Below are 27,707 nucleotides of genomic sequence, written 5' to 3'. Positions count from 1 at the left end.
ACAGCTTTAAATGCAAATGAATCAAAGGCCTTTACAGCTTTAAATGAAAATGAATCAAAGACCTTTACAGCTTTAAATGCAAATGAATCAAAGGCCTTTACAGCTTTAAATGCAAATGAATCAAAGACCTTTACAGCTGTAAATGCAAATGAATCAAAGACCTTTACAGCTTTAAATGCAAATGAATCAAAGGCCTTTACAGCTTTAAATGAAAATGAATCAAAGACCTTTACAGCTTTAAATGCAAATGAATCAAAGGCCTTTACAGCTTTAAATGCAAATGAATCAAAGACCTTTACAGCTTTAAATGCAAATGAATCAAAGGCCTTTACAGCTTTAAATGCAAATGAATCAAAGGCCTTTACAGCTTTAAATGCAAATGAATCAAAGGCCTTTGCAGCTTTAAATGCAAATGAATCAAAGGCCTTTACAGCTTTAAATGCAAATTAATCAAAGGCCTTTACAGCTTTAAATGCAAATGAATCAAAGGCCTTTACAGCTTTAAATGCAAATGAATCAAAGACCTTTACAGCTTTAAATGCAAATGAATCAAAGGCCTTTACAGCTTTAAATGCAAATTAATCAAAGGCCTTTACAGCTTTAAATGCAAATGAATCAAAGGCCTTTACAGCTTTAAATGCAAATGAATCAAAGGCCTTTACAGCTTTAAATGCAAATTAATCAAAGGCCTTTACAGCTTTAAATGCAAATGAATCAAAGGCCTTTACAGCTTTAAATGCAAATGAATCAAAGACCTTTACAGCTTTAAATGCAAATGAATCAAAGACCTTTACAGCTTTAAATGCAAATGAATCAAAGGCCTTTACAGCTTTAAATGAAAATGAATCAAAGGCCTTTACAGCTTTAAATGAAAATGAATCAAAGACCTTTACAGCTTTAAATGCAAATGAATCAAAGGCCTTTACAGCTTTAAATGCAAATGAATCAAAGACCTTTACAGCTTTAAATGCAAATGAATTAAATGTCTTTACAGCTTTAAATGAAAATGAATTAAAGGCCTTTACAGCTTTAAATGCAAATGAATCAAATACCTTTACAGCTTTAAATGCAAATGAATTAAATGTCTTTACAGCTTTAAATGAAAATGAATTAAAGGCCTTTACAGCTTGTGCCTTGGTTATGTATCAGCAAACAAGTGCCCGGTCAGATTAAACGCCTGATATATGTTTTTTGAGGACCCCTTTCCAAAGATATATATTTTTCATAATCATTTTCCCCCACATTTACTATGCAGTTTAACTAGATTCTATCTGCTGCCATGAGTTTTTAAATGAAGTCATTATCATGTCAGCACAAACACACCACTTTTATTTGCTAATCATCTCTTTGGTTGGCAAAAACAAAACAAAACTGGGCACTAATGTAATGCTTGTTAAAATGCACATATTGCGGTTGAAATCATAAATGTTGCTTATATTGGGCATGTGGCCAAATCTCCAAACACTTCCAGCATTTTAAAGAGCAGATAAGGGTGTCTGTGGTATGTGCTGCCGCATCATCTGCAGAATATTATTCAAACTCAATCTGTAGTAAAGAAACTGTGCTGTGCAAACTGCATTGAGCACTCACTTTTTGTCAGTTTGTGCCGTTGCTGCATTTGAATAATTCCTTCAGTGTTTCGGGAGTTGAAACAAAGCAGACTTTACATGCAAATAAACAACGCTATCAGTGAGTGCAGTTCAGTGTTAGTGAACTCCCTGCTGGGTGTTGCATGTGTGCGACTATAGATAGACCGATGACTAGACTGACAGACCGACAGAGATTATTTTCCATTTCGGTGTAACTCATTCATTTTCTCCATCTTCCACCAAACGTACTCTCACACACTGCTATGCTCACTTGATGGACCAAATCATCCCATTTACACCTCCTGGCCCCCCTAGGTTGCCATGGTAACAGTCTGTGTGGTGCTAGTGACGGATTGGTTGCTGTGGGCAACATGCTTTCCAATCAAACCTGTTACTGGGGTCCTGAGTAATACAACCCCCCCCCTCACCCCAACAGAGAGAGAGAATGGGGTGACAGCTGAAACAGACAAAACCAGGGAATGTGTGTCTATATGAGGAAGAAAACACAAAACTAGCATCGTAGCTTTACTGCCTTATAAGGCAGCGTCCTGAATTATATCTAACCTCACAAGTGACCAAGTTGGAAAGCTTCTTGCATCTCACTATAGGTGCATCCCAGTTTGCAGAAAAAAAATGTTCGTTTTGATAATCTTTAATCAAAGTCTGAACATTTGCTTCTGCATTTGGAGTGGTGGTGGTCCTTCTCTGACAGCAATATTCAATGTTTAACATTACAATATTCTTAATCATTCATTCCTTTTCTTTTCAGCTTAGTCCCTTTATTAATCTGAATTCGCCACAGCAGAATGAACCGCCAACTTATCCAGCATATATATTTAAAGCAGCGGATGCCCTTCCAGCTGCTACATACACACTCCATACACGCTCATACACACACATACACTTCTGGCAATTTAGCCTACCCAATTCACCTATAGCGCATGTCTTTGGACTTGTGAGGGAAACCAGAGCACCCTGAGGAAACCCACACCTACACAGGGAGAACATACAAACTACATACAGAAATGCGAACAGACCCAGACGAGGCTCGAACCAGTGATCTCCTTGCTGTGAAGCCACAGTGTTAACCACTGAGCCACCGTGTCACCCAGGCTTGCCGTTTCATCTTATATAATTTATATTGTAGCATAATCTACATAGGCTCCATCTAGACACCATTGGGATATGGAGAGTTTAAACTGACAAGGTTTTAAGACGTGCAGATGTTCGTTTGTTTTTGCTAGAGTAACTGAATGACATGCTGTCAAGGTGTCACCCTATTCTATGGGATGGGGATTAACAACTAATTTGCATTTAAAGGACTATTTAAACACTATTTCCCTCAAACAGAAAGGAACTTTTAATTGTTTATTATGAATAGAATAAAATAAAATGACTTTTATTGTCACTGTACACATATACAATGTACATTATATACATGCACGATGAGTAGGGCCAGACGGAATCTGCGGACGTTTTTTGACATTTCTGCAGAGAATTTTGGTAAAAATCTGCAGATTTCTGCGGAATTATTTAGGGAGTATCGAAAATAAAACCTTAATTAGTTAAATAAAAAGTAATACCTTTTTAACTTTTATTTAATGTTTAAATTGCGAATCTAATTAGATTCACTTTATTTGGTAAACAAAGCAAGTCTCTCATATAATATATATAGACTAAAAAAACACAAACAATATTACTTTACAAACTGCATTGTACATAAATCAGATGAACATTTTTATATTAGTCAATAATATTACTGTAATTAATTAAAAAAAAAACTAAATAAATGTAGATTTACACACATTTACTCAAGTTAATGAACAGAATTAATGATGGGCTAAAAATCGGCAGAAATCTGCAGAATTTTGCGCATGCAGATTCCGTGTGAGCCTAGCGATGAGATTAAGTGCTCACTACTCCTACAGTATTTACATGTTTGCACTGAGTAGTAGGATGCATCTAATCTCATTGCACATATATAACAATACAATCCAATACAATCCAAATCACACTAAACAACAAGTTAACAGTAGCACAACAACAGTATAAATAACTGTAAACAGCAGTGCAAAACAGGGGATGAGAGGGAAGTAGGGTAACGTGAAGTAAACAGATCTAAGGAAGAACGCAAGATATATACAAGATGTAAATGTAAGATGATAAATAAATAGTGCAACATAAAGGATTAGAAGGGGGTAGGGTGAGGTGGAGTAAACAATTCTGAGGTAGAACAAGAGGCATATACAATATGTAATATGTAAATGTAAGATGATAAATAGTGCAAAAAAAATAGGGGATGACATCTGAGTAATATTACATCTAAGAGCTTTATTACGTCTAGCAAAAAAGCATAATATGACCCCATTAAAACTATATTTTAACTGTTATCATTAAATATATCATCCTTTTTTTTTAACAGTCCTGTAAGCTTCAGGCGTCCAGATTTTATCACTAGAGGTTATTGTGCTGTTGGGTTTCAGTAGGCAACTCTAATCAATATACAATAAATGTCCCTAAATAAGCATAAAAATATAGTAAACACCCAAACATTGTGTGTATTACATGAAAAACTTGCTATGCATAACCTAAAGCTAAGTAACCACTAGTTGCATTTGCAGAAATCAAAGTGATATGTGGATTTGGGATACACTGGTCACCTAATTAATATTCATGAGGTGATATGAAAGAGGTTTTAATGTATTCCTTCACTTTAAAATCATTTCAATGCCTGTGTTTGATGCTGTTCCTTTACTCAGTGCAGAAAACCTGCAAAAGAGCGTACAGATTTGTTGTGGGCCGTCAAAAGACATGTGAAAATCCCAGTCAGATCTGACAAGCTGAAATGGCTGACAGCGGGCTGGAATAACTGTAAATCATACTCAGTGACACAGCGCCACCTAGCCTCAATAGCACACACTGACGGAGACGCATACATGAGAGTCAATCTTTACACACAAACATAATGCATAGCTGGACACAAACCCAGTCTGACACACACTGTAGAATGTGCAACGCTGCACATAGCAGAACATTAAGCACTTAGTGGTTTGAGGACCGGTCCAATTAGGAAACATATTTCACAGTCTTTATAGGACTGACAAAACACAACATCATTGCTCAGATTCCCACATGCCACATGTGTTACTAACAGCCCTGCAAGAAAATCACACTCACTTATTTAGCGCTCCACACTGACTGATTGTTACGTTCGCTAAACTGCAAGACATCTCATTGTCACGTTATTAACTAGAAGAGCATCCCGTTCACACTCTGACAGAATCTGTCGAGAGCATATTCAAGTCATTCATTCATTTTCCTTCAGCTAAGACTCTATTTCAGAGATCACCACAGCGGAATGAACCACCAACTATTTTAGCATATGTTTTACGCAGTTGTGTAGTTGTGTAAAAAAAAAGCTGGCATATTACCCACGCAGGGGGCGAAGCAGTTGCGCAGTAGGTAGTGCTGTCGCCTCACAGCAAGAAGGTCGCTGGGTTGCTGGTTCAAGCCTCGGTTCAGTTGGTGTTTCTGTGTGGAGTTTGCATGTTCTCCCTGCGTCCGTGTGGGTTTCCTCCGGGGGCTCCGGTTTCCCCCACAGTCCAAAGACATGTAGTACAGGTGAATTGGGTAGGCTAAATTGTCCGTAGTGTATGAGTGTGTGTGTGGATGTTTCCCAGAGATGGGTTGCAGCTGGAAGGGCACCCACTGCGTAAAAACTTGCTAGATAAGTTAGCGGTTTATTCCACTGTGGCGAACCTGGATTAATAAAGGGACTAAGCCAACAAGAAAATGAATGAATGAATTACCCACCCAACCCAAATGTTAATTAAAAGTAGGAAAAGAAATGACGAAAGTCAATGTTTCTTTGATCATTAGCCATATTTATTTAACATCAGTTACTTGTAACTTTTGACTTCCACAGAAGGAAAAACAAACACTATGGAAGTCAATGGTTACAGGTTTTCAGCTTTTGTGTCCAACAGAAGAAAAAAAAGACGGTTTGGAACAAGGAAAGGTTGAGTAAATGATGACAATTTACATTTTTTGGGTGAACTATCCATTTTAAAAGGAAAAAATATTTAAAGCGAGATGCTAATTCATTCATGCCTTTATTTTCTTGTCGGCTTAGTCCATTTATTTATCCGGGGTCGCCACAGCGAAATGAACCGCCAACTTATCCAGCAACTTTTTACACAGCGGATGCCCTTCCAGCTGCAACCCATCTCTGGGAAAAGATGCTAATTGTCTAATCATATTCAATGATTTAGGCTTAGCTAATAGTGCCCCCAGCAGACCCAGAGATTGGTTCAATATTAAGCTGTGGTAAAACCCAACTGTTTAACTCTAGGGGACTTGTAAAATGATCCTATTTAAAGAGTCATGAAACCCCCCTTTCGGTTCAAGTCTACCTCTGAAGTTTTTCAGAAAATGCTCCGAGATGGGCGTGGAGCTCTGCGAGCAGAGGGAGGAGTGGGTGTGGCTGGCAAAGCAGGGGAAAAAGAAGGGAGCGAACAACTGTTGTCAGTCGGCTCACAAAATGAGACACAAACCATGAGGAGACCCATGATTTTATAGTTTACAAGGTAAAATGCAAATAAATCAACAGTAATTTAATGCCCTGCTACATATTTTATTCGTAAATTCATATACACATAACCACAATTTGTTCTATCATTATAAAGATAAACATGTAAACACTATAAATGAGGACTTCTCCCCTCCTCAATCACTGGGTCTGAATGCAGACAGTGGATAGCAGTGCAGCAGGGCTCTTGCCCTGTCTATTTCAACCATTAGCCCTGCTAATACGGAGGACTTTAAACATAGGCAAACGCAGTAGCATGGGTATAGGCGATGTGTCTGAATAGTAACAAACTCAACTGATAAAAGACAAAGCCCGCCATTCTCCAATTCTCGTACAGGTCTCCTGACAAAAAATGCTTGCTGCAAACCAACAGCTTTGCTGTATCGGCTCCGACAGTATCACAGGGAAAAACATGCAACAAACACAGAAACAAACACATACGACCCATTTCATCCCAGTCACTGGATCACAGGTCTGCCTTGCTTTCGGAAAGCATGAATAATAACGTGTAACTGACATGTCATCCCTCCACTAGCAGATTCACGCTACGTCACCGACTTTGATCCCACACCAAATATTATTTTAAACCTGGAAGATAAAATTAGCAGACAAAAGCTCAAATTTATCCAGTGTTCCACACAATTAAAGCTGACAGGTGCTAACAGTGTCTTAACTGAAGCTCAATACACAAATCTGTGATTTTTTTAGTACTCCAGGGTGTCCTGAACCTTTAAAAAGGTATTTATTTCAATACTATAGAAAAAATATTGTGTTTCAACACAGCTATATGAAGTATTTTAATTCTTAACATAAACTGTAATTTTAAAATACAATTTTGTTTTTAAAAATCAGGAAAATAAAAGCAAAGCACACTTCTTCAAAAACTCAAATATTATCCTCAAGTACATTTTTCCATGTATTAAATATATAAAACTGCTACTTTTTAATTCAAAATGGTATAAATAAAACCAAATAAAACATACAGGCTAATTTACATATTATGAGCAAATCAATAGAAATAGAATATATAATAGAAATATAGAGGGGCTAAAGTGATGCCAGTGCTGTTATAAAATTTTACCTGAACATTTCATTGAGACATTATTCAGTAGTGAATATTGTCTTCGTAGCACTATAGCTGGTTTGAGCCCCAGCTGGGTCAGTTGGCAGTGGGTGATGATAAAGACATTGGTTACAAGAGGCTTTCTATTTCAGATACTTTTGTTTAAATCAATGCAGGCTTGGTGAGCAGAAGAGGCTTCTTTAAAAAAACATGCAAAAATCTGTTCTAAAATGTTTGAATCATTTGTAATCATTTGTAACATTACAAATGTCTTTACCGTAACTATAGAAAAAATAAAGCATCTTTGCTAAATAAAAAAACAAACTATGTGGCCTTTGTGTCAATTTATGTTTTGACTACACTAATTATTTAAAGTAAAGCACTTGACTGCGATGACTATTCAAGTGTTGCGTATACATGGCCTGTGTGGCATTACATTTTGCACTGTAAAACCACCCAGAGAGAGAGAGAGAGAGATACAATTGACAACACACTTCTAATAATTTCTACTATTCAGACAGATTTTAATTAGCTGGCGAAGATCTTAAATAGCAAAACACACAAGAGTTTTTTAACACAACATTTAATTTCCTCTGAATGGAAACCACACACTAAACACACAGCGGCAGGCCAAGTGACTGTTTCTGTTGTGATGAATCTTTGTTCGTTCTTCTTTGTCTCTCTCTTCATGTGGGCATCACTCATTATTATTATCACACAAAAATATATATTTATTGGATTTACTACATTTTTTAAGGTAAGTGGTTGTAAACAAATTTATATGAGCTGAATTTAAACAAGTTGATCATTACTTTTTCATTGTAGACCTTTTAGAAACTGGATGACAAAACAAGTGCACTTATTTTCCTATTTCCAGGGTAATTTTTTTGGAAAAGTTTTTTTTTTTTTTACACAAAAGTTTACACTAATCCAAAGAAAAATAAATAAATAAATAAATGATAATATCCTAAGCTTTCATTCTGTGCTCACAGTGGCTGAAATAATTCATTCAATCATTTAATCTCCCTAAGCTCTGCCTTTAAAAAAGCCTACTCTGCTCTGATTGGTACTAAGGTGCAGTTTATTGTGTTTGTGACAATTTTTCAATTTTTATAAAAGTATTTATAGCTCTTCACTTTTTCCACTTTTTTATGTTACAGCCTTATTCCACATTGGATTCAATTCATTTATTTATTCACAATACTACACACAATACCAATATAGTAAACAAGGATTACTATTGATATTTTGGCGGTGTGCTTTAAGTCATGGTCCTGCTGGAAGATGAACCGTCACCCCAGTTTGAGGTCAAGAGCACTCTGAAGCAGGTTTTCATTCAGGATGTCTCTGTACATTGCTGCATTCATCTTTCCCTCTATCCTGACTAGTCTTCTAGTTCCTGCTGCTGAAAAACATCACTACACATGCCACCACCATGTTTCACTAAAGAGATTGTATTAGCCTGGTGATGAGCGGTGCCTGGTTTTCTCCAAACGTAGCGCCTGGCATTCACTGCAAAGTGTTCAATTTTAGTCTCATCAGACCAGAGAATTTTGTTTCTTATGGTCTGAAAGTCTTTCAGATGCCTTTTGGCAAATTCAGGCAGGGAGTGGCTTCCGTCTGGCCACTCTACCATACAGGCCTGATTGGTGGATTGCTGCACAGATGGTTGTCCTTCTGTAAGGTTCTCCTCTCTCCACAGAAGAATGCTGGAGCTCAGACAGAGTGTGCTTTGGGTTATTGATCACCTCCGTGACTAAGGCCCTTCACCCCGATCACTCAGCTTAGACGGCCGGCCAGCTCTAGGAAGAGTCCTGGTGGTTTCAAACATCTTCCACTTACGGATGATGGAGGCCACTGTACTCATTTGAACTTTCAGAGCAGCAGAAATGTTTCTGTAACCTTCCCCAGTCTTGTGCCTTGACACAATCGTCTCTCGGAGGTCTACAGACAATTCCTTTGTCTTCATGCTTGGGTTGTGCTTTGACATGCACTGTCAACTCTGGGACCTTATATAGACAGGTGTATGCCTTTTCGAATCATGTCCAATCAACTGTTTACCACAGGTGAACTCCAATTAAGCTGCTGAAACATCTCAAGAATGATCAGTGGAAACAGAATGTACCTGAGCTCAATTTAGAACTTCACGGCAAAGGCTGTAAATACTGATGTACTTGTGATTTTCAGGTTTTTTATTTTTAATAAATTTGCAACAATTTCAAAAAAAAAGAATTTTTTTCACATTGTCATTATGGGGTTTCGTGTGTAGAATTTTAATTGTGAGGAAATAAATGAATTGAATTCATTTTGGAATAAGGCTGTACCATAAAAATGTGGAAAAAGTGAAGCACTATGAATACTTTCTGAATGCACTGAATATATAATACTAAAAAACAGAAAATATTACTTTACAAACTGTATTCAACCTAAATCATATAAGCATTAGAATATTGTTAGTCGATAATATTACTGAAATGAATATAAATGATATTTTTCCTCAACCAAGAAGGATGACAATGACAGTAACACTTATAAGAAAATAAAACATGCTTCAAAAATCCAAACACAGACCCTCTGCAGATGAAACCTTGAGACTGAAACACATCAACCTCCAACACAATGTTCATTCACTGAAGGAACAAAAGATGAGAGAGACACACAATAAAGAAAGAAGAAGATGAAATGGGAATAAACAATCAATGGGAGACGCTACATCAGAGAGAGGAAGACTTGGAAAGAAAGAAAAGGACACAGGCCTTCATCTGCTGATCATGTGATGAGGAAAGAGTGCAGAGATAAGACGAAAGAATAACAGACGCACAGATAGAGAGAGAAAAGTCAGAGAGAGGGCGCGCGTAATGCATAGCAGATGTTGGAGACGCGGTCAGTGGGGAAATCTGCCTTTATGAGCAAATAATTCCATCATTTGTGTGTGAAAAACACTGCATTTTTCCATCCTTCACATGTGAGTGGCCTTAATGACACGATTAAACATCTCCATGTGTGTTTCTGTGTGTGTGCAGCTAAAGCAGGCACAGATAATCACATATGGAGCAGCTGTGTTGCGTCCATTAGCACATTCTATTGTACTCTAAATCCATATCCTCATTAACTTCAATTCATTTCCCTAAACGACCAGTGCAACAGCATTAGCATCTGGAGCAGCGCTGGCCTTTATCAGATGTTTGCACGATGCACAACATATCAAGCTGATATTCTGTGGAAAATATCAACGTTTCATGACAAGTTCACAAAAAGATTTGCATTTCTTTAATTAAAGGGAGACACGCAAGGCACGGCTGGTCATGTGATCTCAACATGGCAGCTCCCATAAGGGAGCTCCTCTGCAACCTTAATCAAACTCACATGTCTTTAAATTCTCTTTCAGATCCTATTTAGTTGGTTTAGTTGCGTTTGATCAGGGTTGTAGCTAAACTCTGCAGGAAGGTAAATCTCCAGGAACAGGGTTGTGCAGCCCTGATGTACAGTATAGAGTAGTGTTGGTTATGAACGATGTGTCTGCACTTCACTGTTTTGTAAAAAATTATTTGCTCGCAGAATCTTTAATCAAAAATCACAACCTTCTTTACTTTCGGTCACATGGAATGCCTTTTGGGTGGAGCCATCGGTCATTCGGGGCAGGGCTATTAGTAACTTGGATTATGACTATCAGTCCTTTAGGGTGGGGCTATCAGTAAATTAGGGTGTGGCTATCAGTCCTTTAGGGCGGGGCAATCAGTAATTTAGGGCAGTGCTATCAGTCATTTAAAACTTGGCTATCAGTTCTTTAGGGTGGGTCTATCAGACTTTAGGGCGGGGCTATCACTAATTTAGGGTGAACCTATCAGTAACTTAGAGTGGGACTAACACTAATTTAGGGGCGGGGCTATCAGTCATTTGGGGCATGGCTATCAGTTCTTTAGGCCGAGGCTATCAGTAATTTAGTGTGGGGCTATCAGTCATGTAGGGCAGGGCAATCAGTCATTTAGGAAAGGGCTATCAGTCCTTCGGGGCAAGGCTATCACTGCGTTAGGGTGAGGCTTTCAGTAATTTAGAGTGGGTCTATTAGTCATTTAAGGGACGTCTATCAGTCCTTTAGGGTGAGGTTATCAGTAATTTAGGGTGGCACTATCAGTCATTTGGGGTGGGGCATTCGGTCCTTTAAGGCGAGGCGATCAGTAATTAAGGGCAGGGCTATAGGTCATTTAGGACAGGGCTATCAGTAATTTTGGGCAGGGTTATCAGTCCTTTATAGGGTAAGGTTATATCAATAATTTAGGGTGGGGCTGTCAGTCATTTAGGGTGAGGCTATTACTAATTTAAGGTGGGTCTATCAGTCATTTACTGTTGGGCCATCAGTCTTTTATGGCTGGGCTATCAGTCATGTATGGCGGGGCTATCAGTTATTCAGGGCGGGGCTATAAGTCATTTAGGGCGGGGCTATCAGTAATTTATGGCGGAGCTATCAATGATTTGAAGCAGGACCATCGGTCAATTAGGGAATCGCTTTCAGTAATTTAGGGCGGGCTATAAGTCATTTAGGGCAGGGCTATCAGTATTTTATGGTGGAGCTATCAATCAGTTAGAGCAGGGCCATCAGCCAATAAGGGCAGAATTTTCAGTAATTTAGGGTGGGGCTATCAGTAATTTAGGGAGAGGCTATCAGTGATTTAAGGCAGTGCTATCAGTCCTTTAGGGTCGGGCTATCAGTAATTTAGGGAGGAGCAATCAGTAATTTAGGGCGGGACTACCAGTCATTTAGGACATGGCTATCAGTCCTTTGGGGTGGAGTTTCAGTCCTTTAGGGTGAGGCTATATCAAGAATTTAGGGTGGGGCTATCAGTGATTTAGGGTGGGGGTATCAGTCTTTTGGGTAGGGGCTATCAGTTCTTCAAGGCGAGGTGATCAGTAATTTAGGGCGGGGCTATCAGTAATTTAGGGCAGGGCCATCAGTCATTTGGGGCGGGCTATCAGAGTGTGCCGTTTCTGCTTCATTCATTCATCAATCTTCTTTCGTTTTGTTAACAATTCCCATCCTCCAAAAATTCAATCAGTTCCCAAAGTACAAAATTGTGCATCACACTACTTTTTTTCTCATTTCAGCATCATTTGAAGTAGATGTACATCATGGTGCAGGGGAAAAAGCACAATTTTAACTCATGTATCATGACAACTTTAATATTAACACTTGGTAATCATCAAATGCAGGCAAAAATTTACACTGGCAAGTATATAAGTATGCTTTACTCTTCAGTTGGCAGGCACTTAAAAAAATAAATATAATAATTTTAACAATGGCAGAAAATGTGATTTGGTTTACCATAATTATTCAATTGCAAAGAGTGTGCTGGATTCCCATAAATATGTTATTTGATGCGCTGCATGTAAAAACATAACATGTACTAGACATCTTCTGAAGTTTGAAAAAAAAAAGGAAAACATGGAGCAGGAAGCATCCCTGTGGTTTTCCCTAAAAATAAAGGTTCTGTGGTCTGTTTGAAAGCAAAGGCAAGTGTTTTATGCCCACCGAGGCCACATTTATTTGATCAAAAGTATAGTAAAAACAGTAACATTGTGAAATATTAATACAGATTACAATAATTTAAGATATATTAAAACATAATTGAACTATGCAACCCAAAGCATTTTTGTAGGATCAGATTACAGTATATGATGATGGTTTATACTATATTTACTTTAAAATCAATAATTAATACTGATCAGTATAAATTCATTCATGATTTAATTTATTTTAAATATGATTGTTTTTATTACCTTATATGTTTTACCACATTTTTTTATTTGAAAAATAATAATAATATCATTAATAATATTAATAAATATGAAAAAAAGTTACCTCAAATGTTTAAATGGCCAAACAAAATCTTTAGCAATTTATTAACATCTTGAGTTAGAAGTTAAAACAGCTTGACAAAGAGAAGTGATGCATGTTAGCCAAATAGATGTAGCATAACATGCATGCAATAATAAATCCTGCATTTAAAAGGTCCATCATATAAGAGTTAGACATATCAGAAAACTCCTTCCATCTTGTTTCCTTCCATTTTTTATTTTCTTGTCTCTTGTCCTCTCACTCTGTGGTTTATCTGGCAGCCGGAGAAAGAGAGAACGTGCAGAGCATGCTCAGATTTCACATTTCTTCATCCATCATATTCACAGACATGGTTTCATTATCTCAGACTCTCTCTCTCTCTGATAAACGAGTGCCGTGACACAAGGGCTGACATTCCCTGAGGACATACACACTACACAGACTGTGTGTGTGTGTGGTCCAGGCTCTATTGTGTTATCACAAGAATCTGCTTTTATGAAGGATTTGATTTACAATCCTGAGGCATGGTCTAGGATTTTTCCATCTGATTATTTAAGATAATAAACGCGTATGCTAGCTTGATTGACCGACTACTATGAGAATAATTTCGATATTAAATTTATCTTCACAGAATTATGCATTTAGCTTAACGACGTCAGACTGTAACATTAACCATTACTTTTAAAGAGGATCCAAGTCTGAGATAATAGGGGAGTCCACAGCATTATAAAGCAGGACACTGACATAAAAAAATCCCAGCAATCATTTTCAGAGCTAATGTAATGTGATTAATAAGTAAAATAGTTCTTTAAATAACTCAAATCTACCTAATTAGCACCAGATTATGGAATAGAATGATAGAAATAGACTTTTTCTTTTTCAGTGGATATGATGTACATTCATTCATCTTCTGCCGCTTTTCCGGGGCCGGGTCGCGGGAGCAGCAGTCTTAGAAGAGAACCCCAGACTTCCCTATCCCCAGACACTTCCTCCAGCTTCTCCGGGGGGATCCCGAGGGGTTCCCAGGCCAGCCGAGAGACATAGTCCCTTCAGCATGTCCTGGGTCTTTCCCGAGGCCGCCTCCCAGTGGGACATGCCTGGAACACCTCCCTAGGTAGGCGTCCAGGAGGCATTCCCGAGCCACCTCAGCTGACTTCTCTTGATGTGGAGGAGCAGCGACACTACTCCGAGCTCCTCCCGGGTGTCAGAGCTCCTCACCCTATCCATAAGAGTGCGCCCTGCCACCCTTCGAAGGAAACTCATTTCGGCCGCTTTTATCCGAGATCTTGTCCTTTCGGGCATGATCCAAAGCTCATGAACATAGGTGAGAGTAGGAACGTAGATTGACCGGTAAATCGAGAGCTTTGCCTTTCGGCTCAGCTCCTTCTTCACCACAACGGGCCGGTACATCGACCGCATTACTGCTGCCACTGTACCAATCCGCCTGTCAATCTCACGTTCTATCCTTCCCCCACTCGTGAACAAAACCCCGGATGATATATATATATATATATATATATATATATATATATATATATATATATATATATATATATATATATATATATATACACACACACACATATATATATACATATATATATATACACACACACACACACATATATATATATATATATATATATATATATATATATATATATATATATATATATATACATATATATATATATATATACATGTGTATATATATGTATATATACACACATGTATACATATATATATATATATATATATATATATATATATATATATATATATATATATATATATATATATATATAAGGGAATGGTATATATATATATATATATATATATATATATATATAGCTCCTGAAAGTAAAGATCAAGGTCACCAGACATGAATATTTTAAACATATCTGTGGTAAGATGATGGAGGAGTCATTGAAAATGAATCCAAAATATCTTGATGAACTCCGGGAGTCCTGCAAGAACGCTTTCTTTGCCGTTCCAGATGACTTTATTAATAAGTGATTTGAGTCAGTGCAGAGATGTATGGATGCAGTCCTCCAAGCTCATGGGAGTAATGCACAATATTCATTCTGTTTCCACTGCAGCATGACTTTATATTTTATACTGGACATTATTTCTGTTCAGTGACAAAACTTTTGTCTAAGAAAAGTCAGACCTCACTGTCCTAATGAAATATTTAAAAATCAAGGCATGATCATATTTAATTTTGGTAAAATAAGCAAAATCTTGAGGCCTTTGCCTTTCATATAAGTCACTTCTGATACCAAAAGATCAACTAGAAGTCAAGTAATTACTTCTTGTCATTAAAATTAGGATATATGACAAAACTATATCAGGTAGTGTACTTCATATCATGAAATAAAAAAAACATTTAGAGCTGAATCAACAGAGATGAGTAAATGACAAATGTTTAACTTTGGGTGAACCATCTGTTTGAATCTCCAATGAAAGCTGCAGGCACATGCCTACACTGATTCCCTGTGTAAACACATTACAGCAGATGAAGCAGAACTTGATATGTGTAATAATCAAATACCATTTATCAGACTGGAAAAGATCCTGAAATCTCTGATCGCTGAATAGCTTTGAGGATAAACTCCATCTCTGAGCGGTTCAAAACAGCTTAAACTTCCCAAACACATTCTCATCTTTCAGAGCACTCGAGACACACACAATAGCCACGAAATCCTGGAAAAATGGTGTCTCTGCCTTCAGGGCTTAAGAGGAGAGGAAAAGAGACTCTTTGTATGCCATTCTCCACTGATTAGAGGAAGCATTCCCAGGATTCCTCAGTGGCAAACATGGGTCCAACGCCGCTGGCAACATTCCTATGCCCCCCATTCATGCTTTCATGAGATATCGTGGAGGAAGAAAAAACAGCGATTTGACACTAATATGAGGTCTGCAATCTATCAATAGTCTTTTTAAAGTGACAGAGATGAAGAGAAAGCCAGTTTGGCATGCTGAAGAAGAAGAAAAAAAGCACCCAAACAGTGCAGTATAGTGCGCCAGTTCATGACTGACTCAAGAAATTCCAAAGCCTCGAATGTTGAAGAAAAAAGACTGATCTAATAAAATGTATGCCGGTCTGAGAAAAATGTCCACAAAGAAATACTTTTACCAAAATAAAGCATTAAAGCTTTAACCATTTCAGGGCTCGACAATAAGGACTGCCCGATGGCCCGGGGCTAGTGTGAGAGATGCTCGAGACAGTTGACAGAATCGTTACTGGCCCAATAGTGTCACTAAATTTCAATTTGTCTAATACTATTTGTCAATTGCATGCAAATACAGTCTTAGAATCGAGAAACAGTTTGTGTTTTTAAGTCTTTGAATGCAACCTTCTCTGTGAAGTTGTAAACACCATATTGCATTTCGATTCCTCTTATCTGATTGGATCAGACAACATGCAACATGGCGGCAACATCAAAATATGAGGCTAAAAGAAAACGTATGGGTAGTGGCTGATAGGGCATCTGCTGCATAAAAATGTGCTGGATAAATTGGCGGTTCATTCCCCTGTGGTGACCTCGGATTAATAAAGGGACTCAAATATAGATAGACAAGAAAATGAATGAATGAATTTAAGACCATTATTATTAGCCCCCTTAGCCATATGTTTTTTTTTATTGTCTGCAGAAGAAACCAACATTAAACAATGACTTGCATAATTACCCTAATAAAGCCTTTGAATCCCACTTTAAGTTGAATGCTTGTATCTTGAAAAATATGTAGTAAAATATTATGTGCTGTAATCATCAATTATTAGAAATGAGTTATTAAATCTATTATGTTTAGAAATGTCTTGAAAAAAACTTCTTTCTGTTAAACAGAAATGGGGGGGGGGGTGCTAATAATTTAGGAGGGCTATTAATTTTGACTTTAACTTAGTATATGCAGTTGTTTTCCTCCCTGTAAATAAGGAAATGGAAATAAATACAATAGAATAAAAACAAACTGTGTTTTAAGCATCTTCACTGTAAGAAAAAAATAATAATTATAGCAACAAAAGTCCTTCAGTCAGAGCAGTAAGTGATTTTATCCTTTTGTTGTTTGATTAATGATAAAAACAGTCGGCAGCTTTAAAAACAGTACCGTTCTGATTTATGGTTTCACTTTTACATGTCTTTTTTTTTTTTTTGACTTTCAACATCCCCTGCTGCAAAAGTTACATTACACTACATGCTTTTAGTAAATTACACATGAAACTGAGCAGAGCAACAAATGTGTACAGCTGGAAAGGGGCGGTATATGACGCAGTAATCGCTTTATCTCGATTAATATTTTTTTCACAATCATTAGAGGTCAAAATCGCAATCGAAACTGAATTTTCGATTAACTGCACAGCCCTAATAAAAAACTTTTCAAAATATTTGGTTAAAAAGCCTTGGAAAACCTTTCCACAAAATATACGCATTACAAAATGATGTCACACGCACCAAAGTGAATCTACGCCAACACTGCGATGACGTCACATTCGCCGCGCACACTCAAGCTAACTAGTGGATGGATGCATCGAGTATAAACCAGGCTTCAGTTTCCATTATCCTGGCCTAACTAGTATGGTTAGATCCCAATACTACAGTCACACGCTCTAAACACTTAATTTGCATTGATTAATTGATTGCTAATTTAAACAATGGTCAGTAGTGAAAATGTTTGGATACTGCCATTCCAAGTGTAAACAGACATTGCCAGAACCATGAATAAAAGTTTAAGTAACTGCTGTAAGCCCAAACAGGTGGCAATAAAAACCAATTTTCTTTTTTCACTTGTAACACTATCCATTCCTGACAAAGCAGAGAAAGGGAGGATGCAGCTCAATCCTACAGTCTGTCTGAGGAATACAGATGACGCAGATCGGAATAAAGACGAGGAACACTGTTTCTATGGCAACCGTCCTCCCTGTCTTATCCGAGGCTCTGTATACTGCCTCCCAGTTTGAAGGCTTTTTCTTCTTTTTCCTCGTTCGATAAAAGAACACAGACCACCTGGAGGGAGACCACACTAGTTAGTGAGCTCAAAACAGGGTTCCCACACTTCATCTGTGATTAGCTGATAAAGACGTTTTATGAAAAAGCATTTTATAGAGACTACACTTGAGGAGAGCTTATGGATATGTTTGGAAGGGTTGATTTCGAAGTCAATTAGCCTAGCATAAAATAAGACATCCACTTCTATATTTTTAAGATATGCGTTCGCTTCCTTGGAATATACGCTTTCATCTGCATTCTGAGCAGTTTTAATGTATTGAGCTTTCAAGTGTGTGCATTGCATATTCATTCATTCCTTTTCTTTTCGGCTTAGTCTCATTCTTTATTCTGGGGTCTCCACAGTGGAATGAACCGCCAACTTATCCAGCATATGTTCTAAATAGTGGATACCCTTCCAGCTGCAACCCATCACTGGGAATCATCTGCGACTGGTTTCTTAAACATGAAAATGAGTTTACTGTACTCAAATGGCCTCCACAGTCACCAGTTCTTGATCCAATAGAGCACGTTTGGGATGAGGTGGAACGGGAGGATTCGCATCATGGATGTGCAGCCGACAAATGTAACTGCGTGATGCTGAAATGTCAATATGGAATAAAATCTCTGAGGAATATTTCCAGTACCCTGTTGAATCTATGTCAAAAAGGATTAAGGCAGTTCTCAAAGCAAAAGGTGGTTTAACCCGGTACTAGTTAGGTGTACCTAATAAAGTGGCCAGTGAGTGTATATATTATAAATTGATTAGTAAATGTATCTGTCTTATCTCTAGCGGTGCTGGAATCTCTTTTTTTACCCCATAACTTCCAAAAAGTAATAGAACATGTAAATAGGTTGCCACAAAAAACGAATAACAACATTTCAGCAAAAATTACTACTCAGAAAAAACGACCTTATGAACCGCCTATAATAAATCACAGCAGCTCCCTCATGAGATTAAAAGTGTAAATTTGCCGTCTAAACAGCAGCAACAGTAGCTTAAAACTCTAATGACAACATTGCATAAGACTGATGCCAAACCAATAGAGAAAATCACAGGCTGGCCTACAGAGGTTTTCTCTCACTGCTGCCAAGCCACACAAACACACAGATCTCTGCCATGCCATCTACACCACGCTTATTATTCCTAAAGCAAACACTGGCAACGGCATGGCAGGTAAATTAAATAGAAAAGACGCCAACCACTGTGAACCCAAATGAGATGCCAGCCTAAGTGATGTAGACCACTAATGTGTGCTGCTGCAGTCAAATGTGAAGGACTACAGCAGACGTGAACCATTACACTGAAGTCAGCTTTCTATATTTGTTGATACACTAGCTGCCTTGATTCATTTTAAATGACACCGAGCATATATTTGAGCCTCCTTCAGCGCATTTTAGGTCTCATTATCTTGCCTTCTAATATACCTTCTTTTTTCGCAACATTAAAAAGCCCCTATTATACATAAAATAGGGTCATATTTTAATTGTAAGGGTCTCCAACAATAGTCTATGCATGCAAGGTCAAAAACACTTTCATGGTCTTATAATCTGCATTTATTTTTACCCAATTATCCCACCGACTCCCATATAAATCGTCCAGTGATTCATTTGTTCCCAAACCCCTCCTTAGCGCGAAGCTAATCTGCGCTGATTGGACCGATGACAAGTCTGTTGCGATTGGTCGATACTGACAGCCTTCAGCTCGAGAAGGCTGAAAATGCCCAGCAGCTAATCAACAATATAGAAGTAGCCACAGTGCATACACGCTTCATAGTGTAAGGCCTGGATTTTAGCTGCCAGTGGGTGGATGTAAATACAGACGATGGACTTGAAAATACTGACGACTAACTATTTTACTGAGCAAAAACTCCAAGAACTGGCGAGGAGATCTCCTAGCCCGTCACACTCTACCTGCTCTTTTCTCACACACACACACTACCCTTCTCCTCAGAGGACACAACACCAAAACATTCAAAAACAGAGAATGCACTTTTGGGTTGAGGGTGGTGTGATTGCCGTTCGCCTAGAGCGCCAGTTCAGCTTACTGGGTGCAATTTAGACAACTCACCTCAAACCTGACATTAAATCAGTTATTAGAAATGAGTTATTAAAACTATTATGATTAGAAATGTGTTGAAAAAATCTGCTCTTTGTTAAACAGAGTTTGGGAGAAAAATAAATAGGGGGAACTGATAATTCTGATTTCAACTATATGTACAATTTCATTTGCGCACTTTAATTGTCATTAAAAAAAACATTAATATTTGAAGCCAGATAAAAAACGGACAATTAACTGCAAAAGTGAAAACATGCAACAACAATACCCAGCTTGTGTGACTAAAATGTCTTATTCATTTAAACTCTGATAAACCCTCCTGTAGTGCATGATGGGAGATGTGAAGTTTCTCAAATAAAAGAACAAAAACAGGCCAACATTCACCAGCATTCAGACAGAAACACTTCACAGACTCACTGTTCAAAGCTAGCTATCAGGTGTGTGTGTGTGTGTGTGTGTGTGTGTGTGTGTGTGTGTGTGTGTGTGTGTGTGTGTGTGTGTGTAACAGTGAAGGACTTTTCAGTTTAAATCGCAAGAAAAAAACTGAATAAATACATCTGAAGTCTGAAAGGGTTTGAGACTGACAGAAGTTAAAGAGTGATGAGGAGAGTTCATTAAGAATCTCATTATTTTTAATTGGTATGGTTAAATGTATAGGAATGGGATAATGAGCTGCCACGCCTCTTCCTGGTTCTTTTTTTCCCCCCAATCTTTCCAACTCACTGTAATTCCAAAACAAAATCTAAACTTCTCAAAACACAAGCATTTTTACGATTCTTGAAAGGCAATGCTATGATGAAGTTGCTCAAACATTCTTAGTGTTCGCTATAATCACTTAGGAGTTCTATTCACTTTTTACCAGCATTTATTAACTTTTTAAACATTAAAAAAAGTCACTTACAAAAAAAACTGCAGAGCAATGAATAAACCTAAAGCAGCTACAAGGGGAATAAAAAAACATTTTAAAATGTTATAAGAACAATTTTAAAATTATTTAAAGTTTTTTTATTGCATCTATAAAATGCATAATTTCCTGTATAATGAAATATATTAAAATATGAACTGATATTAAAGTATTTTGAGAGAGTAGCGAGGCAGACACAATTATTGCTTCATGGGAATGGGCAGGGCTAATGCAGATCCTTGATTGGTGGATTTTTTTCACTGTATCACATGTAATGTAATTATTTATGCGCAAATTAAACATGTTGAATGTTTAACATGTTGAAAAGTTGAATTATTGTAAATAGAGGAGTAAAAATACACACTGTTAAAGTCAGAATTATTAGCCTGCCTTTGAATTATTTATTTTTATTTTTTTTATTCCCAAATGATGTTTGACAGAGCAAGGAAAGTTTGACAGTATGTCTGATAATAATTTTTCTTCTGGAGAAAGTCTTATTTGTTTTATTTCGGCTAGAATAAAAGCAGTTTTTAATTTAAAATTTTTTTTTTTTAAATTGAGGTCAAAATTATTAGCCCCTTTAAGCTATTTTTTGACAGTCTACAGAACAAATCATCACTATACAATAACTTGCCTAATTACCCTAACCTGCCTAGTTAACCTAGTTAAACCTTTAAATGTCACTTTAAGGTATATGGAAGTGTCTTGAAAAATACCTAGTCAAATATTATTTACTGTCATCATGGCAAAGATAAAATAACATCCTGAGACCCCACCCATTGACTTATGTCCTCTGTAGTGGACATTGCGTTTTCATGAATTTTCTTTGACTTTTTTGAGCTACTCTGTCAAGTTCTGTTGTACTATTCAGAGGGCATACTGGGCTTTCTAGTGATATGTCATTTGACTGGCTGGCATGCTAGGAACCACTTCTTACACTGCATCCAAAATGGCCGACATACAAAAAAAAAAGCACATTTTCTGGGAAGGAGAGAGGCATGTAAAATTGAGCTTTTTAAATGTTTTATTACATATATATTTGCTTATTAAAGTGTCACGAACCATACATTTAGCTTTTAAAATTGTTAACTTGATTGTGTTTCAAAATATCATCCTTTTTTAAATGTCCACTATAGTGGACACCAGGACCATTTTAATGTAATTAATGACTGCATGTTGTAGGGGGCAGAACTGAAGCAGAGAGGATTCTTTATAAAATAGTTGAGAGTCTCACAATCAGACAATTAGAGACAATTAGAAAATGACAATCAGTTTTAAATCGCTTTTATGTTGAATTTGTTTTGGATTAACATCACTTCTTTTTTTGTTTTGTTATTTTGAGTTCGATTCTCTTTCAGACTAAACTGTTTCAGGAATTTCAATACAAAAGAAAAAAATGGCTTGTGTTTTGTTTTTGTTAAATTAATATTGGATTAATATTCCTGTACAGCCATATCCTGTACAGTTTTGTTGTCTGAGTTTGGCTCTCGTTTTGAACTAAAATGGTCGTGTGGTCCACTACAGTGGACATGCTGTAAAATTAAAAATAAAAACAAGTGTAAAAACTCTAAATTGTAGATTTTTTTTACCAAAAGGATGTAGGAAATCACAGAAGAAAAAAAAAGAAAAAAAATTATTTGGGTCTCAGGAGAAATCTACTTTCCGTTAAACAGAAATTGGGGGGGCTAATAATTCTGACTTTAACTGTATACCATCAATTAAAGTCAAAATGATTCAAAAGTTAAGATTGTCAATTTCCACATATCGTGGAGTACATTCATTTGAAATGCTCAAAAATTGGTTTGATTTTGTCATTTGGGAACTGATTGGATCGTTGGATGCTAAAACAAATGAAGAAATTAGACATGCCCTCCCCCCCAAGGCATTCCATGATTCAAAAATGAACCGCTCAACTCATCCAGCACGTTCCACGCCAAGGATGCGCTGCCAGCCGCAACCCGTCTCTGGGAAACATCCATACACACTCACTCTCACACATACGCTACGACCAATTTTTGCTTACCCAATTTACTTATACCACGTCTTTGGACTTGTGGGGGAAACCCATGCGAACACGGGGAGAACAATTGAAACGCCACAAAGAAATGCCAAATGTCCCAGCCGATGCTCGAACCAGCGACGTGCTGTGAGGTAACAGCACTACCTACTGCAACACCGCGTCACCCTATAGAGAAATCAACTGGATTTCCTTTTTTTCTAACAGAGACAAAATTCAACTCTTATAATAATCTTTACTCGCAATACTGTTTTAATCTCCTCATGGATGTTTTCAGACTGCCAAAAATTGAGTTTAGACAAAATAAAATTAGAAATGCAGAACAGACTGTGGTGACTGCAATAAGACATCAATTAGACATACTTGTTTTCTTCAGTTACTACAAACTACTACTTGACAATGCACACAACATTTGCAATAAGAACTGCCAAATCCTCCTTAAAAATTAACATCAGCAGCACACATATCTGTAAACCTGGTTTAAGAGAAAATAAGCACTGTTAACTTGAGAAAAAAAATACTATTATACTTCCACAAATGATTCAAATCTGTATGAAGCGACATGTTTTATTCTGTATGGTTTGAGTCGAGTGTGCCATCTGCTGACCTAAAAAGAAACGATAGTCTGTGGATTAAACACTTAATAAAGTGGATTCCACATATTGCTTTATTAAAGCAGCAGAAAACGAAGGTTGTACTCTATGTATTAATAACATACACCTACAGATTCTTCTGAAGACGTATTAAGATCGCAAAGTAACATCTGTTTCTGTCTACTTTAGCCTTTGAATGTTGATCAGCATATCTACGCCATTTAATAACTAGTTTTGAACATTGTTGGTCTTTTTAAAGTAACTTAATCCAATAACATTAAACTCAATTAGACTACTGACTTTTGGTAAAATGTGTAACTTTCATTTGAGTTTATGTTCAATATCTCATTGAGTTAACGTACCTGTAGCGTTTGTTTTTCTTCATTACCATATGAGTTATCTCTGTCAAAGTCTAGAAGTTTAGCCTTTATAACAATAATCTTGCTGTCTTTTTAAAGTAACTTAATAACATTAAGCTCGATTAGACTACTGACTGTTGGTGGAATGTTTAACTTTTATTTGAGTGTATGTTCAATGACTAAGTTAATGTTTTGTGTAGCGTTTATCCGAGTTGTTTTCCTTCATTACCATCATCTCTGTCAACGTCTAGAAGTTTAGCCTTTATATTGAGGCCGCTAACACAAATCTTTCTGCCTTTTTAAAGTAACTTAATCCAATAACATTAGACTCAATTAGACTTCTGGTGAAAAGTGTAACTTTCATTCAAGTGTAACTAGGTTCAATATCTCAGTAGGCTAAATTAACGTTACCTGTAGCGTTTTTCTGAGTTGTTTTCCTTCGTTACCATCATCTCTGTCAAAGTTTAGAAGTTTAGCCTTTATCTTGAGACCGCTAGAACAAATCTTCCTGTTTGTTTATTCGGTTGAAGAAAAAACTGTAGATAAAGCATTTTAATATACGTTAACTTTGGTTTTATAAAGTAACTGAAGCCCTTAACACTATGAAAAACCGTTGAATTTCAAATGGTGTCCATGGTAACAAATGCATACCTTGACGTTGTGATTGGTCGATAGGTTGAGTCTGATTTCAGAGGCTGCATGCCTGATAACAGTGCCTGCACCAACGTGCATACTGTCCACTCTAAATTATTAAATATTAAATGTTATATACTATTTAGATCAGAAAGATGGATATGCACATTGAGACAAAGGGATATCGAGGGTTCACATAAGTCGTTCTTAACTGAGACTTATTCACAAACAAATCGGCACTGGCCATCTGTAGCAGGGGTGAGCAAACTCAGTTCTGGAGGGCCGGTGTCCTGCACAGTTTAGCTCCAGCTCAAATCAAACACACCTGCTTATAGATTTCTAGTGATCTTTAAGACACTGATTAGCTTGTTCAAGTGTGTTTGATTAGTGTTGGAGCAAAACTATGCAGGACACCGGCCCTCTAGGACCAAGTTTGCCCACCCCTGCTTCAGTTGGCCAGAGCTCCACTACACCTTGGTCTCACATTAATTTCAAAGGACCGCTACCCAGATCTTTTCACCTTGCAACCGTAACTGCTGCCGTTGATGGGCAGTAATAAAATTTGTAATGACTTTTTTCAAAGTGATTTTAAAACTTATTTTAAGCAATCTGAAGGCAAAACAAGGTTTACAAAAGTTGGAAATATATTTTCTTTGATCTATACACATACACATAAAAATATAAACCTATATAAAGTCACTTTTCCAAATGTATATAAAATCTCTATTTAGTAAGACATGTCATACTCTTTTTGTTTAACATGTTTAGATATCCAAGTGAAATAAACCTAATTTATACAATTAAATCGTCCGCCGTTATTAACGCGCAATGAATCTTGGGTTGTTCGAGGTCGCGAAGCATCCACCTGTTGTTAAAAATGTCTATGGTTGTATCCTTCATTACCTGGGAAATAAAGGACACATTTGAAGACTGCATTTGAAAGTAAAGTGTAGATAGTATACAGGTACGGATACACAAATCAATAATTTGTGAAGCGTATAACAATAATTAATATTTTTACAGTAATGTGACGTTTGGGTTTAGGGTTGGTGGTTAATATGTAAAAAAAAAAAAAATACAATTTCAGGTAATTTAATAAATAACGTAAATAATACTCTGTACAATTACTGTTTTTCATTACTGTGATGATTGGGGTAGACGTTAATAAAATACAATTTAATGGGTAATAATTAAGATGATATAAATAATTCACGTTAGCTGATCTATCAACAACTGCATTTGAAAGAACCTACAAATCCTTTTGAAATTAGACGATCTTCAATGACACAGCGCCCTTCGAATGCAACCTTCTGAAATGAGACACAGCCATTGATTGATTGATTGTACAAAAAAATAAAAATAATAATAATAATCGATGTATGATTAACTTAAACAGATATGAAATCTACATGGGTTGAAAAAAAAAACATAGTTGTCTGCTACGAATGAATGCATTTATATTATAAAATGAGAATAAATAGAAATATTCGCCAGACAGTAGCACATGTGATGGAACCTTAAAAATGAAATGTAATGTGGTAAAGTTATTCTGAATTATTATTATTATTATTATTCCCATGGTATAAAGTTCTCTCACATAAATCATAGTTCAACAAATAAATAAATCATTTTTTTAAAGTGTGCAATTACTCATCCTCAGGTTATTCCAACTCATTGTGGCCGTCTTCCTTCCATTTCTTCATCTTTCTTCCATTTTAGGTGCATTGACTGAAGCTTTTAAACTCCAGAAAGGATGCAAAAGCACTACACTGTAAAAACCCAAAAAGCTAAGGTAACTCAAACCATTTGAGGATCCAAGTATCCAAAAATCCAAATGAGTACTGTAAACTTAGACCATTTGAGTAAATGAAGCAATTTGAGCACAGTAAAACTCAATAAATGAAGAGAACTCAAACCATTTGAGTTTAAACAAAAAACTAATCTATACGAGTACTGTGAACTTACTCCATTTAAGCTGAAGTAATGATGTATTTAATTAACTCAGTACCTTCAACACCAAGTTCAAAACTCTTCAAATGAGTATAATTAACTTTCAGTACATTTTGATCTAACTGCAGTCATTTCATTTGATAAAGATGAATGTTGGTTTTTCCATTGTATAAGTGTATAAAAACCTAAATTGGGAGTAACATGCAATCCACTCTAAACTTAAAAGGTTAATCTTTAAGTTTCCTTAAAATACAAATAATCAGCTATTCAAACAAATCACCAATGCGCATGATATTGCTTTTAATAGTGACGTCATTGGAAAAATAGTGGACAATATAGCTGTAATGAATATCAACATCTTGAGACCATTTTTGAAAGAAACACTCTAGATCAGGAGTGTCCAAACTCGGTTCTGGAGGGCCGGTGTCCTGGAGAGTTTTGCTCCAACCCTAAACAAACACACCTGAACTAGCTAATCAAGCTATTATTAAATATACTAGAAACTCACTGGCAGGTGTGTTGAAGCAAGTTGGAGCTAAACTCAGCAGGACATCAGCCCTCCAGGACTAAGTTTGGACACATCTGCTCTAGATCATAGGCCTCAAACTCGATTCCTGGAGGGGTGTAGCTCTGCAGTTTTGCTTCAACCCTAATCAAACACAGCTGATCAAAATTACTAAGATGTTCAAGATTAATTGAGACTGTTAAGCAGGTGTGAGTTGGAGGTGGTTGGAGTTAAACTCTGCAGAGTTGTGGCCCTCCAGGAATTGAGTTTAAGACCACTGCTCTAGATCATAGGTCTCAAACTCAAACCCTGGAGGGCCACAACTCTGCAGAGTTTAACTCCAACCCTAATCAAACAAGACTAGTGTTCAAGACTACTAGAAACTGTTAAGCAGTTGTGAATTGAAAGTGGTTGGAGTTAAACTCTGCAGAGCTGTGGCCCTCCAGGAATTGAGTTTGAGACGTGTGCTCTAGATAAAGCATGCCAGTCAATCTGGATGCTGTATTCTCCAAAATATCAGACTTACCTTAAAACTAGATGTGCAAAATATTAGGCTGCAGTTTTAACCTATATTGATACAAACTGTTATTTGAGATGTACACTACCTGATAAAAGTCTTGTCGTCAGAT

At 36.9% G+C, this 27,707-nt stretch overlaps 1 long non-coding RNA gene across 1 annotated transcript in view; it reads right to left on the bottom strand.

The window, feature by feature from the left end:
• LOC137487442 (uncharacterized) overlaps positions 1-24,674 on the bottom strand; it is a 112,642-nt gene extending 87,968 nt beyond the window's left edge. The window contains exon 1 of the long non-coding RNA XR_015506392.1: positions 24,402-24,674. This is a non-coding gene — a long non-coding RNA (uncharacterized LOC137487442). The remainder of the gene's footprint in view (positions 1-24,401) is intronic.
• Between the last annotated feature and the right edge of the window lie 3,033 nt (positions 24,675-27,707).

The sequence above is a fragment of the Danio rerio genome, chromosome 13, assembly GCF_052040795.2.
Source record: "Danio rerio strain M-AB ecotype USA chromosome 13, GRCz13ab, whole genome shotgun sequence".
Lineage (NCBI taxonomy): Eukaryota > Metazoa > Chordata > Actinopteri > Cypriniformes > Danionidae > Danio > Danio rerio.
Note: the sequence above shows the minus strand (reverse complement) of the source record. Positions and strands in the feature narration are given on the sequence as shown.